Source organism: Panthera pardus, unplaced genomic scaffold (genome assembly GCF_024362965.1).
Source record: "Panthera pardus isolate Hobbes unplaced genomic scaffold, ASM2436296v1 HiC_scaffold_8, whole genome shotgun sequence".
NCBI lineage: Eukaryota > Metazoa > Chordata > Mammalia > Carnivora > Felidae > Panthera > Panthera pardus.
Window position 1 is genome coordinate 152,466,737 of NW_026527013.1, and position 17,106 is coordinate 152,483,842.

The window sequence follows — 17,106 nt, forward strand, 5'->3', positions numbered from 1 at the left end:
TTGAAACAATAAACAAAATTGACAAACCTCTAGCCAGGCTTCTCAAAAAGAAAAGGGAGATGACCCAAATAGATAAAATCATGAATGAAAATGGAATTATTTCAACCAATCCCTCAGAGATACAAACAATTATCAGGCAATACTATGAAAAATTATATGCCAACAAATTGGACAACCTGGAAGAAATGGACAAATTCCTAAACACCCACACTCTTCCAAAACTCAATCAGGAGGAAATAGAAAGCTTGAACAGACCCATAACCAGCGAAGAAATTGAATCGGTTATCAAAAATCTCCCAACAAATAACAGTCCAGGACCAGATGGCTTCCCAGGGGAGTTCTACCAGACGTTTAAAGCAGAGATAATACCTATCCTTCTCAAGCTATTCCAAGAAATAGAAAGGGAAGGAAAACTTCCAGACTCATTCTATGAAGCCAGTATTACTTTGATTCCTAAACCAGACAGAGACCCAGTAAAAAAAGAGAACTACAGGCCAATATCCCTGATGAATATGGATGCAAAAATTCTCAATAAGATACTAGCAAATCGAATTCAACGGCATATAAAAAGAATTATTCACCATGATCAAGTGGGATTCATTCCTGGGATGCAGGGCTGGTTCAACATTCACAAATCAATCAACGTGATACATCACATTAATTAAAAAAAAGAGAAGAACGATATGATCCTGTCAATCGATGCAGAAAAGGCCTTTGACAAAATCCAGCACTCTTTCTTAATAAAAACCCTTGAGAAAGTCGGGATAGAAGGAACATACTTAAACATCATAAAAGCCATTTATGAAAAGCCCACAGCTAACATCATCCTCAATGGGGAAAAACTGAGAGCTTTTTCCCTGAGATCAGGAACACGACAGGGATGTCCACTCTCACCGCTGTTGTTTAACATAGTGTTGGAAGTTCTAGCATCAGCAATCAGACAACAAAAGGAAATCAAAGGCATCAAAATTGACAAAGATGAAGTCAAGCTTTTGCTTTTTGCAGATGACATGATATTATACATGGAAAATCCGATAGACTCCACCAAAAGTCTGCTAGAACTGATACATGAATTCAGCAAAGTTGCAGGATACAAAATCAATGTACAGAAATCAGTTGCATTCTTATACACTAACAATGAAGCAACAGAAAGACAAATAAAGAAACTGATCCCATTCACAATTGCACCAAGAAGCATAAAATACCTAGGAATAAATCTAACCAAAGATGTAAAAGATCTGTATGCTGAAAACTATAGAAAGCTTATGAAGGTAATTGAAGAAGATACAAAGAAATGGAAAGACATTCCGTGCTCATGGATTGGAAGAATAAATATTGTCAAAATGTCAATACTACCCAAAGCTATCTACACATTCAATGCGATCCCAATCAAAATTGCACCAGCATTCTTCTCGAAACTAGAACAAGCAATCCTAAAATTCATATGAAACCACAAAAGGCCCCGAATAGCCAAAGTAATTTTGAAGAAGAAGACCAAAGCAGGAGGCATCACAATCCCAGACTTCAGCCTCTACTACAAAGCTGTCATCATCAAGACAGCACAGTATTGGCACAAAAACAGACACATAGACCAATGGCATAGAATAGAAACCCCAGAACTAGACCCACAAACGTATGGCCAACTAATCTTTGACAAAGCAGGAAAGAACATCCAATGGAAAAAAGACAGTCTCTTTAACAAATGGTGCTGGGAGAACTGGACAGCAACATGCAGAAGGTTGAAACTAGACCACTTTCTCACACCATTCACAAAAATAAACTCAAAATGATAAAGGTCCTGAATGTGAGACAGGAAACCATCAAAACCCTAGAGGAGAAAGCAGGAAAAGACCTCTCTGACCTCAGCCATAGCAATCTCTTACTCGACACATCCCCAAAGGCAAGGGAATTAAAAGCAAAAGTGAACTACTGGGACCTTATGAAGATAAAAAGCTTCTGCACAGCAAAGGAAACAACCAACAAAACTAAAAGGCAACCAAAAGAATGGGAAAAGATATTTGCAAATGACATATCGGACAAAGGGCTAGTATCCAAAATCTATAAAGAGCTCACCAAACTCCACACCCGAAAAACAAATAACCCAGTGAAGAAATGGGCAGAAAACATGAATAGACACTTCTCTAAAGAAGACATCCGGGGGCGCCTGGGTGGCTCAGTCGGTTAAGCGGCCGACTTCGGCTCAGGTCATGATCTCGCGGTCCGTGAGTTCGAGCCCCGCGTCGGGCTCTGTGCTGACAGCTCAGAGCCTGGAGCCTGTTTCAGATTCTGTGTCTCCCTCTCTCTCTGCCCCTCCCCCGTTCATGCTCTGTCTCTCTCTGTCTCAAAAATAAATGTTAAAAAAATTAAAAAAAAAAAAAAAAAAAAAAAAAAAGAAGACATCCGGATGGCCAACAGGCACATGAAAAGATGTTCAACGTCGCTCCTTATCAGGGAAATACAAATCAAAACCACACTCAGATCTCACCTCACGCCAGTCAGAGTGGCCAAAATGAACAAATCAGGAGACTATAGATGCTGGAGAGGATGTGGAGAAACGGGAACCCTCTTGCACTGTTGGTGGGAATGCAAATTGGTGCAGCCGCTCTGGAAAGCAGTGTGGAGGTTCCTCAGAAAATTAAAAATAGACCTGCCCTATGACCCAACAATAGCACTGCTAGGAATTTACCCAAGGGATACAGGAGTACTGATGCATAGGGGCACTTGTACCCCAATGTTTATAGCAGCACTCTCAACAATAGCCAAATTATGGAAAGAGCCTAAATGTCCATCAACTGATGAATCGATAAAGAAATTGTGGTTTATATACACAATGGAATACTACATGGCAATGAGAAAGAATGAAATATGGCCTTTTGTAGCAACATGGATGGAACTGGAGAGTGTGATGCTAAGTGAAATAAGCCATACAGAGAAAGACAGATACCATATGTGTTCACTCTTATGTGGATCCTGAGAAACTTAACAGAAACCCATGGGGGAGGGGAAGGAAAAAAAAAAAAAAGAGGTTAGAGTGGGAGAGAGCCAAAGCATAATAGATTGTTAAAAACTGAGAACAAACTAAGAGTTGATGGGGGGTGGGAGGGAGGGGAGGGTGGGTGATGGGTATTGAGGAGGGCACCTTTTGGGATGAGCACTGGGTGTTGTATGGAAACCAATTTGACAATAAATTTCATATATTAAAAAAAAAAGGAAAAAAAAAGAATGAAAATTAGGGATAGAGCAGAAATAAAACTGAGAATGACAATGTTTCATTAAAAGATTTAAAAATTGAATGATAAAAAAGTACTTTTTAAAGGTTCATATTTGCATGCTCTTATTTCCTCAGATACAAAATTGGCTTCCTATGTTTACTGATAGTTATTGAAAAGGAAGATTTTCTTGCTATAGAAAATCCCAGATCCCTGATGTAGGTGGTTTGGACAATATAAGTCAGTAAAGAAATGTATTTAGGGCGGGGAAAGGGGGTGGGAGAAATGGGTGTTGGTAGTCAAAGGGTATAAATTTCCAGTTATAGATGAAGAAGTTCTGGAAATCTAACATACAGTGTGGTAACTATAGTTATGAATACTGGTGTTTTTTTGTTTTTTTTTTTTAACAATACTGTTTTGTATGCTTGAAAGTTGCTAAGAGAACAGACCTTTAAAGTTCTCGGGGTGCCTGGGTGGCTCAGTCGGTTAAACGGCCGACTTTGGCTCAGGTCATGACCTCGCAGTCTGTGAGTTCGAGCCCCGCGTTGGGCTCTGTGCTGACAGCTCAGAACCTGGAGCCTGTTTCAGATTCTGTGTCTCCCTCTCTCTGACCCTCCCCTGTTCATGCTCTGTCTCTCCCTGTCTCAAAAATAAATAAAACGTTAAAAAGAAAGAAAGAAAGAAAGAAAGAAAGAAAGAAAGATCTCAACACACAAAATGATAACTATGTGAGGTGATGGATGTGTTAACAAAAATAAATAAAATGTTAAAAAGAAAGAAAGAAAGAAAGAAAGAAGAAAGAAAGTTCTCAACACACACGCAAAATGATAACTATGTGAGGTGATGGATGTGTTAACCTTACTATGGTAATCATTGCGCAATATATACATATATCAAATCATTATGTTGTACACCTTAAACTTATACAAGGTCATATGCAATTTTATCTCAATAAAGCTAGAAAAAAGGAAAGAAACATATGTAACAGATCCAAATATAAACATGATACAAAGCTTCATTCCTCCACAGTTCTGAATCACCTAATTCAACCCCTTCCATGGCTTTTTTTCATTCTACTCTAACTCTCTGTACTAGTCCCCTAGGTGCTATAACTAAGTATAGCAAACCGGGTAGCTTAAAACAATAGACATGTATTGTCTCACAGACAAGGAGGCTATTAACTAAATCAAGGTGTCAGCCAGGCTCTAAAGAAGGATCTTTCCTTGCCTCTTACTAGTTTCTGGTACTTGCCCACACTCCTTGGCTTGTAATGCCAATCTCTGTCTTCATCAGTACATGGCATTCTCTCCATGTGTATCTATGTCTAAATTTCCCTCTCATTATAAGGACACCAGTCACTGAACTGGGCCCACCCTAATTCAGTATGACCTCATTTTAGAGTGTTTACACCTGCAGGCTCTATTTCCAAATAAGATGACATTCAAAGGTACCAGGTTTAGGAGTTGAACATATCTTTTAGGGGGATACCATTCTGTCCACAATACCTTCCCAGCTAATCATGCTGTTTATTCTAAAGTTTCTTTCTCTTTTCTTGCAGACTTCCCCACAGAAGTCCCTGCTTCTCTGAAGCCAAACTAAGCTTTTCTTAGTAATATAACTGTTTCAGGAAATACCTCTTCTGGATATGCCTGAACCCATCTGTCCCAGAAATTGTCCACTCCATTGGGCTAACTTAGTTCCTCCAAGTGAGAACCCCACTTAGTACTTAGTAATTGCCTATTGGTTTTGATGTGCAAATGACACAAAGATCCCAGCATAAACATAGAAGAAATAATAGTGTAACTGAAAGAGTACTGGGTGTGAAGTCAGAAAACCTGACTTCCAATTCAGACACAGATACTTAAAAAACAGGACCAACCCAGGGCTTCTAAATTTTAGAATAATGTTCTTCCCATCATTTCATGGCTAGATAGTCTTAGATTGCACTAAATGCAGCAACGCGATTGAACTGGAAACGTCTGAGGGAAAGGAAGAGGAGGAAGAAGAAGGAAAAGGAAGAGGTGAAAGAGAAAGAGGAAACAGCAAAATACAGTGTCCAAAATACCTGCTTTAATGATTGTTAAACAAATACACAGGGAAAAATCCCAAAGGCAGACTGTTTCTGAGAGCTTCCCTGAAGATGAATGGAAAGACCTTGGCTGGAACCAGCACGTGCATCATGCTATTTTGGTTAGTGGGTGAGTCATACATGCTGGAGAGTGAATTTCTCAGCCTTTCAAAATTTAAATGGGAGTAAAGAGTACAAGGCATTCATTTGAGCATGGAGTGTTTGTGCCTAGTGTTCACAAAAGGAATCCATTGTGTGATGACTAGGTCATGCTTCATCCACCTTAGAAATGTCTTCAGAGCGACAGAATCTTTATTTCTCAGAGACACCACCAAGGTTCATGAGGGTCTGGTCAGCATAGTTACAAAACCCAAAAAGGCTAAGGCAAATCCACCCCCCACCCCCGCCTTTTTAGGTCTCCTGTTACTGTTACTTCGTCCACACTGGGGTAATGACGCCCACCTTTCCATTCTAAACATAGAATGGAAGGGTAATTAATAGAGACTAATTGTACCAAAAGAAAACCTTGCTTTTTAAAAATCTTGCTTCAGAATAATTTAATTGTGCCTCATATGTGTTTTGAACAAAAATTTTAGACCAGACTTTAAGGATAAATTGCCATTTTTTTCTCAACCTTTTTTTCTCATATTTTTTTCTCATAATTACATAAATAATCACATAAATTTCAACTTCAAAACTACATCTAAGATGATTCATGAAAATGGATTGTACTTCTGGACCGAACCACTGCATGTGGGAATACCACACATCTTTGATGCCAAAATTTTCAGGGATTTAGCTCCTAAAAATTGGCAAATCCAGGTCAAAATCAGCAAATCAGCAAATCAGATGCACTGAATTTGACCCAGTAGCTATGCAGTCACAGATTGGATTTGTAACTAACACACAAAAGTTACTTATTTCTTCTTAGATTTGTTGCTCTGAAGGGGCCTCAGGTGAAAGATTTTGGATGGACAGGGCGGCAATCAGGCATCTGTTAGGGATTAACTGAATAAGATGAATTGGGTATTCTTTCCATTCAAATATCAAACCACAAAAATTGACATCTTTCTTGAAACAGCTAACAAAACAACCTTAAGGAAAATTTAGGTTTAATACCATCAATTCACATTTTAATTGTTTTTATACAAGAATTTTTTTAGACAGGATGTTTAATTAACACCACATTGACCTAAAGAGAAATGTACGCAGGGTCCCTTTCTTTTACAGTAATCTTTCCCTCCTTTAAATGTTTATTTATTTATCTATTTTTGAGAGAGAGAGAGAGAGAGAATATGAGTAGGGGAGGGACAGAGACACACAGACAGACAGACAGAGAATCTGAAGCAGGCTCTAAGCTGTCCGCACAGAGCCTGACACGGGGGTCCATCTCATGAACCGTGAGTGGAAGTCGGACACTTAATCAACGGAGCCATCCAGGCGCCCCAATCTTTCCCTCCTTTAAAGGCAGATTCCTTGGCATATAGCCGCTAAATACCAAAAGAAATTAATAACATTGTCCTTGGTTTTATAGTGATCAATAAAAAATATTTAAATTTTCCAATCAAACTGGGTTGTCAAGGATTGTTGCTAGCATTGTTTTGATAAACAGTGATTACATAATAACTCATTGGAATACAAAGGGGAATGTTAAGTGAGATACCGCTAATGGACAAAGCAGGGCATTGGGGGTATTTTGGCTTCAGTGTCAGGTGTTTTCCTACACATCTCCATATGGTAAAAGCATACCATTGGGCATTTAGTTAAAACGAAAAGGGAAAAGGGGGGAGGACACACTATGCCTGTGTCCACACACCAGTTTCTCTCTGTACATTAAACGAATGGGGAGTAGGATGTTGCAAGACTAAAGAAAATGAGTCGGGAGTAGTCAGGATGCCATAGGCAGATATGCATGTAATCTGAGGAAGCCCAGTCTGGAGTTACAAGGCACTCTCTCCAGCACACCTCTTGTGGGACAAAGCTTCTTAATAGGCAGTGTTTTCAACGGGACAAGTGAGTCCTTTATATGGGTTGTTCTCATCAATCTGTCTCGGTGACAACCTGTGTCATTCTCAATACCTGTTAACTAGTTAATGCTTCTGCTCGCAATTCCTGTGTGTGTGTGTGTGTGTGTGTGTGTGTGTGCGTGCGTGTGTGTTTTGAGGAGAGGTGGGGGGAGGTTTCTATGCCACCTAGCAATTCTCTAACACCAACTAGGTGTCCTATAATTCAACTCGATTCCGACACTACATACCTGGAGTTGGCTTCAGACCCCACAGGTTAAGGACTCTGCCCTGTGAGCCCCCGCCCTCCACTTCAGATGCCAATTGCAAGTCCAGGCTGTCACCTGTGCTTCTGAAAGACAGGCTATCGATCAGAGGTTCGTTCCAATGACCTGCTCTTTTGGGGTCGATTAATGTGCCAGAGTGGCTCCAGGAACTCAGGAAAGCAGTTTACTTACTAGATTATCGGTTTATTATAAAAGGATATAAATCAGGAACAGCCAGATGAAAGAGATGCATAGCACACGATATGCAGAAAGGGGACAGAGCTTCCACGCCCTCAGAGTGCACCAATCTCCCCTAATTCCGTGTGTTCACCAAACCGGAAGTTCTCTGAACCCCATGCTTTCGGGTTTTTGTGGAGGCTTCCTTACATAAGCCTGATTGATTAAGTTACCGTCCATTGGTAACCAAACGTAATCTCTAGCCCCTCTCCCCTCCCCAGAAGTCAGGTGATTGGGTTGAAAGAGCCAACCCTCTGATCACGTGGTTGGTTCCCCTGGCAACCAGCCCCCAGCCCTGGGTGACCTGGGAGCTTTCCCAGAGATGCCTCATTAACATAACAAAGACACCTTTATAGAGCTCATCTAGAAAATCCTAGGGTTTGGGGCGTTTTCTGGCAGAAATGGGGACAAAGATCAAATATATATTTCTTATTCTAAATCCCAGTATCACACTAGCTTACTTCATGTTACATGCCTCTTAATTTTGGATGATACCTCACAACTGCCCTGTCCTCTATTGGTCCACAAACTGGCCCTGCACACAGAGCACAGTGAGAGACCTAAGAGGCAGAGCACCCCAAGGGAACCCACTTGTGAGGCTTGTCTTGGGCACCGCAAGAGTAGAGCTCCATACCCACCTTAACGGGGCCTTAACGGGGCTCAGTCACAGGGTCAGACCAGGCCTCAGGAATATCTTGCTCTCTTACCGCGACTTAAGTCCTTGAAAATGGCTTCCACACTCCAAGGACAGGGGACAGGGAAGAGCCTCTGATTCCCTGGGTCCAGCTCACAGGTCACCCGGTGGTCATGTCCTCTCAATGACCTCCTGCGACCGCTTGTCACTTTCAAATTAATATGACCACTACTCTTCTCCTTTGTGGGGCTTTTCCTGGTTGAGCGCCCCTCAACCACTTCACAAAAGGGGAACGAGGACCACACCCGAGGAACACACAAGCTGCACCCATGGTAAGCATTTTAAAATTCTAACAAAAACAGTGAATTGTTAAAATATGTTTAGAATAAAGTTTAAGGGGACAAAAATTGCTATTAATTACCTTGCTTTCAACCATAGGATGTTTAGGTTGGAAAGGAGCTTGCTGATGAGGAAACAGGTGCAGAGAGATGTGGTGACAAGTCCCAGGTCACCCTGAGTGGGCTATAGAACTAAGTAGGCACCCAGGTTTCTCATCTGCTTTCCCATTGGTCCCCAACACTCTGCCCTCCCCATCAACTGCCCTGGATCTTAATCCTCCTCCTGTGCCTTCATGGCTTTAAAGAAAGAAAATTTAACCTTTCTTCTACTTACTTCTTTTTAAGTGTATTTATTTTTGAGACAGAGAATGTGCATGCAAGTGGGGGAGGGGAAGAGAGAGGGGGAGAGAGAGAATCCTAAGCAGGCTCCATGCTGTCAACTCAGAGCCCGATGTGGGGCTTGAACCCACGAGCCATGAGATCATGACTTGAGCCAAAGTCGAACACTAAAGTGACTGAGCCACCCAGGCACCCCTCTTCTACTTATTTAAATCAGTGTTAAAAGCCCACCGAAATCATGCCTAGGGCTTTACATTTAACTAGTAGAGTAAAAGATAAGAGAAAAAAAAATGGATGACCCAAGTCCATGCCTGAACATATATTCCCTGAGAAAATTGTGCTCACCTGTACCAGGATACCTAAGGAACTTTTTGCATCTTTTGTCAGGAGTCACACATAACCAATGCATCGATGGTCCCTGCTTCCGAGAGGAGACCAAAGGGCATGCCCAGTCCCAAATCCAGGCTGCAGTCCCACAGGTGGATCCAACAGCCTATAGTGGCTACCAGCCTGGTGCGGGACACATCAGCCAGCTAGTTCCAGCTCTTGGTTTAATAGCAGCCCTTATTATGTTCGCAATTTTTGACTTGGGCAAGATCCCATACAGTAAGTAGAGGGGAGCTCCAAAGGGCTACAGAAAGGGCTACAGAAAGGTTTTAAAGACAGAACAAGGAAGCCATAAACAAATGAACAAACAAAAAGCATTATTTTGCGCGAGGTCTTTGCTGCGGGGACAGAAGGGTCTTACCCAGTGGATTGCCTCATCTTGCTTTGGGGGATAGAGAGAGCCTGAGTTACAGATTACTTTATTGGTGCTGACCAGAAAATTCCTGACTGACCAGTTAAAACTACATTTCTGAGGGAGGTTGAAACTGTAATTGGGTTAGGTATTAAGCCCTAGTTTGGTGACATGGCCTAGCATAAGGGACTTCATTTTGGGTCTGTGGTTTTCCTCCTGACAAGGGAGACATGTTAATCTGGTAGCATATCTGTGGGGGCTGGCCATGTTGCAGGAATGCCCCAGAAACCATTTCTGACCTCTCAGTTCGGAATCTGGAAAATGTGGTAAGTCATGCTCTACTGGCCAGTAATTATAAATGGTCTGTTTGTATTAACTTTCTGAAAAGAGGTCTTTTGTTTTTCCAATCTTTAAAGTGTCCTTGAGATAGAAAATGCCAATATGAGTGAAATCCTTTGCAGGTATTTGTCTAACCGTTCATTCCACAGTCCCGGTGATTCTCATGAAAATTATTGTATTATTGACCCCATTTGACAGAGAGAGAAACAAAGCCTTGGGGAGATTAAGTGATCTACCAATTGCCACTTGTCCCTTAAGTGGAACATCCAGAAAGAGAACCAAAGTCTTTTACTTATAGTCCTGGGTGTCTTTGCTTTTTCCCTTCAGTTGTTGCTTAATCTATGTTTCAGTGTGGCCAGGGCGCAGGGGTGCCTGAGCAGTGGCTCCGGGGGTCCCAAACAGACCAGGTTTGGCCCCTCAGTGCCAACAAAATCCAAAGGCAGAGAGACAAGCAGTTTTGAAACAAGAAAGGATTTTATTTCCTAGAGGCCAACACAGGGAAGACAGCAGACTAGTGTCTCAAAGACTGTCTCCAAAGTGCTGAAAATACTTCTAGGTTTGTGTAAGGAGAATGTGGAGCAAAGGTTAGCGGGTATGTGCAGGTGGGCAGTACAGGTCAGGTCAGTCATTATCTTGGGGTCAGTCACGCAGGGTCTTGAGGCTCTGGGCTATCCTTATCACATGAGAGGGTGGATTCGGTTCCCATCACGGATGCTTTGCCCAAAGGGTCTTTTGTGAGTTGAGACATGAGCTAGAAAGAACTTAATTAGTTAGAAAGTACAGACTGAGGTCAAAATAAAGGTAGTTAAGGTGACAATTGTGTCTTCTTTCAGTATCTTGGACTTCAGAGTGTGTAACATGGAATTTTATTAGACATATGGATGATAATTTTTTATTAAAATTTTTTTTAATGTTTATTTTTGAGAGAGAGAGAGAGAGAGAGCATGAGTGAGAGCGGGGCAGAGAGAGAGGGAGACACTGAATCCCAAGCAGGCTCCAGGCTCTGAGCGGTCAGCACAGGGCCTGACGTGGAGCTCGAACCCATGAACTGCGAGATCATGACCTGAGCTGAAGTCAGAAGCCTAACAGACTGAGCCACCCAGGCATCCCCTGGATTACAATTCTTTAAAAAGAGTCTTCTCAATGCTATTTACTGAATAATCTTGTGATGCTGTCTTAATCTTAAATTTGCCTCTGTCTGAAGTTCATTCATTTTCATTAATATATGGTCCTTCAACGTATACAAATATACCTCAGTTTCTATATTCTATTTAGGATGGATATTTATGTTGTTTTCAGTTTGGAATGATTCCCTTTGTAGTTCTGATGTTAGGGTACACTTTCCTCATGACTCCCTCATGCTCAATCTGAAATATCTGAGTGTGGATATTTCACATTAGTTTTTGCCAGGAATAGCGTCCGCCCCTTAGAAACAGAACTTATTGAATGGCCTGGTTTCCCAGCCCAGGCTCCCACTTTCAGCAGCTGCCCGAGAACACAGGCCATGCTGGGAGGAAGTGTGTCACTTGTGAAAAGTTGTAACCCAGGGGACCTTGAATCCAGAGTGTAATTCCTGAGTGTGAGGAAGAGAAAGCCCATTTGAGACATTTTTGCACGAGGAGATGGGAGGCCTCTGGCTGTTGTCAGTGGAAATCCCTGCCATAAACCACTCCAAGCTGCTCTGAAGAGAGGTTACAGGTTTTCCAGTCGCATTAATCTTTAACCTCTGTCCCCAACACTTCCCAATAAGCTTTCGTGTCATAGCCATGCATCCTCAAAGACCACACCTCAACCTCCCAGCCTAGTCTATCCCTAAACCCAGTTGCCTCACCAAAGAGCTCTCTGGAAAATCTACTGTCCCAGGGCTACTGGAAAATTAATTTAAAGGACCAGTTTGCCCTTGAGGAAAACTACATGGACTTGGTGATTGAAAAACTGCATTAGACCCACTGGTTGAAAAACAATACCTTGAAAGTGATGGCTTAAATTTGCCATGGCAGAAATAGAATATTCAGGTGAAATGATTATAATTGATTATCAAAGGACATTTCTTTGATCTTTGATTATTTGCTGTTTGTAATGCAGGCCTGAAAAAAAAAATTTTAAGGCTAAAATTGTTTGAATTGATTGTTACAGTTTTAATATACTTTACCAACCAATATATTGATTGGGAAATATCATCAAATTCAAAACACAAATCCATACTTGTGCTAGGGCATTGGCTAAAGTTGACGATTCATATTGTAGTTCATAACATCAGCTATTGGCTTATTATACTAGAAAGGCATTGTTGAGTTTCTAATTTAGATCTTGTTTCAAAAAAGAAAAGACAAGATGTTAACATTAGGGAAAGGCCCCAAATAGAGTCACTTGTGCCAAGGCCCACATCACCTAACCTAACTGTAGTTTCAGCCTCTCCCAGGAATGTAATCTTAACCAGTCAGTCTGGAATTTCCTGGTCAGCACTATTGAGGTAACCCATATGATAGATCCCTACTGTCCCCTAAAGGAAGGTGACCTTGCCTGAAACAATCCATTCTTTGCTGGTAACTTTCTTGTCCTGCCTTCTCTTGTCTATAAGTCTTCCATTTTCTACAGCCCCTGGGAACTTCTTTCTATCTGCTAAATGGAATGCTGCTCAATTTGTAAATCATTGAATAAAACCAATAAGATTTTTAAATTTACTCAGTTGAATTTTGTTTTCTCAACAGTGTCTAAGTTCTTTCATTATGATATAAATCATTGTATAATAACTAATACTCATTTGCCACTAAAAATTCACAAAACAGTATTTCATACACATAAATTAGAAGTCTCTAAATCATTATCCAGTGTATATTTTATAGAAAGTGTCTGTTACAGAAATTCATCAGTATAAAAATAACTGCTATTAAAATTTAAAGTGTATAATAAGGATATTATTTAAAATTTATTTTTATTTTTAAATAAATGGCATTTATACTATTTAAGTGGTATAAAACTTTTCTATATACACTTCACCACTTTTCCCTAATATTAACATCTTACATAACCATCATAAATGATCAAAAACATAAAACTAACATTGATATAGTACTATTAACTAATCAAAGACCTTATTCAAATGTTACCAATCATCTTACTAATGTGTTTTCCTGCTCCAGAAAAAAAAAGATCAAAACCAGGGTCCCACATTGCATTTGGTTGTCATGACTCCTGAGTCTCTTTCAATACAGAATAGTTTTGTTTTGCTTTGTTTTGTTGTGTTCCCCCCCCCCCCCCCGCCATGACTTTGACAATTTTGAAGATCACGAGCCATTTACTTGGTGGAATGTCCTATAATTTGGGGTTGTGTTGTAATAAAAAAATACATTTGGCCTTTGTCCCTAGTTCCTGCCACTGAGCTCCTAAAACCCTTGGATTTCCTGAGTAGTAGCAATGTCTTTGTTATGTTAATGTGGTTACTCAACCCGGAATGGGTCTTGTTATCAAAGGAAAGAACAAAAACAAAAATAAAACCAAAATCTAAAACTAACCATGTGATTAGAGGGTTAGAACTTTCAGCCCCTGTGGAGAGGACAGGGTCTGGGGATTGAGTTTTATCACCAATAGCCAATGATTTAATTACTTATGCCTACATAATGAAGCCTTGGCAAAAATCTTTTGAATAACAAGGTTCTGGGAGCTTCTGGGTTGGTGAACCCATCAATGTGCCAGGACACTGGCACTAGAGAGGGCATGGAAGCTCTGCATTCCTCCTACCCCATCCACCCAATACGTGCCCCATACATGTCTCCCACTTGGTTCTTCTGAGTTGTATCCTTTATATAAAACTGTAATTGTTAAGTACAGCACTTTCCTGAGCTCCATGAGCCATTCTAGAGAATGATCAAATTTGCGGGAAGGTTGTGGGAAACTCCAAATCTCTGGTTGACCAGACAAGTTCGTTTGGGGACACCCATGAATTGCAGCTGGTATATGAAGTGGGGACAGTCTCATGGGACTGAGCCCCTTCACCCTATGGGATCTATGCTAACTGCAGGCAGTTAGTGTCATGATTGAATTGAATTGTAAGACACACAGCTGATGTCACAAAATTGGTCTTCGGAAATGACATGCAAGGTTACCTGACATCTCCTCATGATAAATTTAGGTTATGATTTTTTGTAAGATTACCAGAGAAGTGATGTGGAGCCCTTCTCAGTATATCATGTCAAGAGGCACATGATGCTGATGTCTCATTACTGGGATGTTAACATCCATCACTCAGTTGAGGTAGTCTTCCAGGTTTCTCTACTATAAGGTCATATTTTCCCCAAATGTATTATTCTTTAATATTTCACATTCTAAGATAAAATATTAAACTACTCATAACTTCTTCCCAGATGTCAAAAATATTTTCTTAATCACCAAGAATAAGAAAATAGAAATACATTAGAGAAAATGAAAGAAATTTATTTGTGCAATTGAACAAATTTTTGGAGAAAATAGATGAGATGCAGGAGGAAAGAAGGAAAAGACCCAGAGTTAATAGTGACAGAAGAATGTAGGATTGAAATGTCACTGATTGGGCAGGATATGAATTTACCTTCTATCTCTGTGACAATCATAAGAAATGAATTTCCACTTAAACTAGAAGAGGAAAAAACCCAAAGGCCCCATTAAACTTAATGTATTTTGTATGAATGCAAGTACACATCCATATAACTTCAATATTCAGAGGACTAGTTGATAATTATCCACCTCACGTTGTAGATAACAAGTTTTAAGGAACATTACACACAAATTCTTCCAAATGACAAAAAAAAAGTGCTAAAACTTTTTACTTCAAAAGACTTTGTATTTTGTCTTTGGGAGAAGAAAAGAATCAACTGGAGATTGACAATAGTACAAAGATTGGCAGCACTTATCACATGCTTTTAGTAAACATGAAGAAAATTAAATGCATAACAATAGTGTTAAGCATTTAAAATTGACCTCTGATTCTAACATATAGCTATATTATTAATAGTACAAAACAAACTATTGGAAAGTAAGATCAAATATCATGTGCCATTGTTAAACACAATAGAGTTGATTCTTTTTTTTTTATGGTGAAAACTTATATTTTGATTTAGCCAACTGGGTTCAGTTTGAATTCAGTTTGAATTTCACATGCTCAATTTTGTTGGCAAAACCCAGAGCATCGTTGTCAGGAGCCAGTCGAACATATACCTTCTTCTCTCCATTGGGCCTGATCAGGGTGTTGACCTTGGCCACATCAATGTCATAGATTGTCTTCACAGCGTATTTGATCTGGTGCTTGTTGGTCTTGATGTCCACAATAGACACAAGTGTATTGTTGTTTTCTATTTTTTTAAAAATTTTTTTAATGTTTATTTTATTTTTGACAGAGAGAGAGCATGAGCAGGGGAGGGGCAGAGAGAGAGGGGGACACAGAATCTGAAGCAGGCTCCAGGCTCTGAGCTGTCAGCACAGAGCCCGACGCGGGGCTCGAACTCATGGACCGCAAGATCATGACCTGAGCCGGAGTCGGACACTCAACTGACTGAGCCACCCAGGCGCCCCTGTTGTTTTCTATTTTATTCATGGCTGACTCAGGAGTCGGGGGTCAGGGGGCGGGGTGGAACTCGATAGTGCTTGATGATGGCATACCGGTCAACCTTGCTTCTCCTGGGGGTGCTCTTTGAGGATATTTGGGCTGCATTCAAAGATGCAGTGTCTTGGGTAGTTGGAAGGTAGGTGACTTGAGGATCTTCTTTTTTTCATATGTGACTGGATGCCTTTCAGCACCACTTTCTTGGCCTTCAAAGCTTTTGCTTTAGGTTGGGCTTTGGGAGGGGCAAGAGCTTCAGGTCCATTTTCATGACAGGGAGAGGATTCATCTTTTGTGCAGCAATGCTAGTATTCAGATCATCCAAGAACTTTATCAGCATAATAATGGAATTTTCGTCATCTGGTAGGAACCATAACAAATAATAACATTGAAGGTAGAACATTTTCTTAGAATACAAGCCTCAGCAGCACACACATGTTATTTGGTTAGGTAAGAAGTGCTAAATATTTCTCACCTATTTAAAATTTTTTGTAATGTTTATTTATTTTTGAAAGAGAGAGCGACAGAGCATGAGCAGGGGAGGGGCCGAGAGAGAGGGAGACACAGAATCTGAAGCAGGCTCCAGGCTCTGAGCTGTCAGCATAGAGCCTGATGTGGGACTCGATCCCACAAGTGTGAGATCATCTTCTGAGCTGAAAACAGACACTTGAGCCAAAGTCAGACACTTAACCGATTGAGCCACCCAGGTACCCCTTTCTCTAAAGGTACCCCTTTAGATACAACTTCTAATATAATCTATGTAGAAGAGATAGTAATTACTACCAGATTTTCAAATTCCAAAAAGGCAAACATGTCTGTAGGTGAATATTTTGTGGGCATTTATTCAGTAATGACGTGAGTAGAAAAGACTATATGTACTCTTACTTATGTTGATTGCTGACTACCTACAAAAACTTCCAGAATAACCTGTTGGTCAAGCAAAGTCAAGTGTGTTAGGCTTAAGGCAGCAAGGGAGAGCGCCATCTTAACAGAGTCTTAGTGTCTCAGTAGAGGAAAGCTTTAGGGTCTGGGCTCAGGTAACTTAAGGCAAGTCCTTCAAGGCAGGGAATAGGTGAAGATTGGCCAAAGTTTGTGATGTAGTACTTCAGGATTGGTGGACACAGTGGGTCTTAAAACAAGTCTGGATAAGCAAACTCTTGTGCTGATAAGCAAGGTGTTTGTGCAGGTGAGCACACAGTTTTTTTGATAAGACTAGCTGTTTGCCACAATGAAGCAACTGTTTGCCTTGATAAATCAGTTTGCAGAATTTCCTGAAGCACATGATAAAGTTAGTTATTTATTGGGTTGCAATCTTATTTTCCTGAGAGAGAATTTCTTGGAGAAAAACAGTTAAGTTAT

At 40.6% G+C, this 17,106-nt stretch overlaps 1 pseudogene; it reads right to left on the reverse strand.

The window, feature by feature from the left end:
- Nucleotides 1-15,278: 15,278 nt before the first annotated feature.
- Nucleotides 15,279-16,731, reverse strand: LOC128775485 (60S ribosomal protein L23a-like; annotated as a pseudogene).
- Nucleotides 16,732-17,106: the final 375 nt, after the last annotated feature.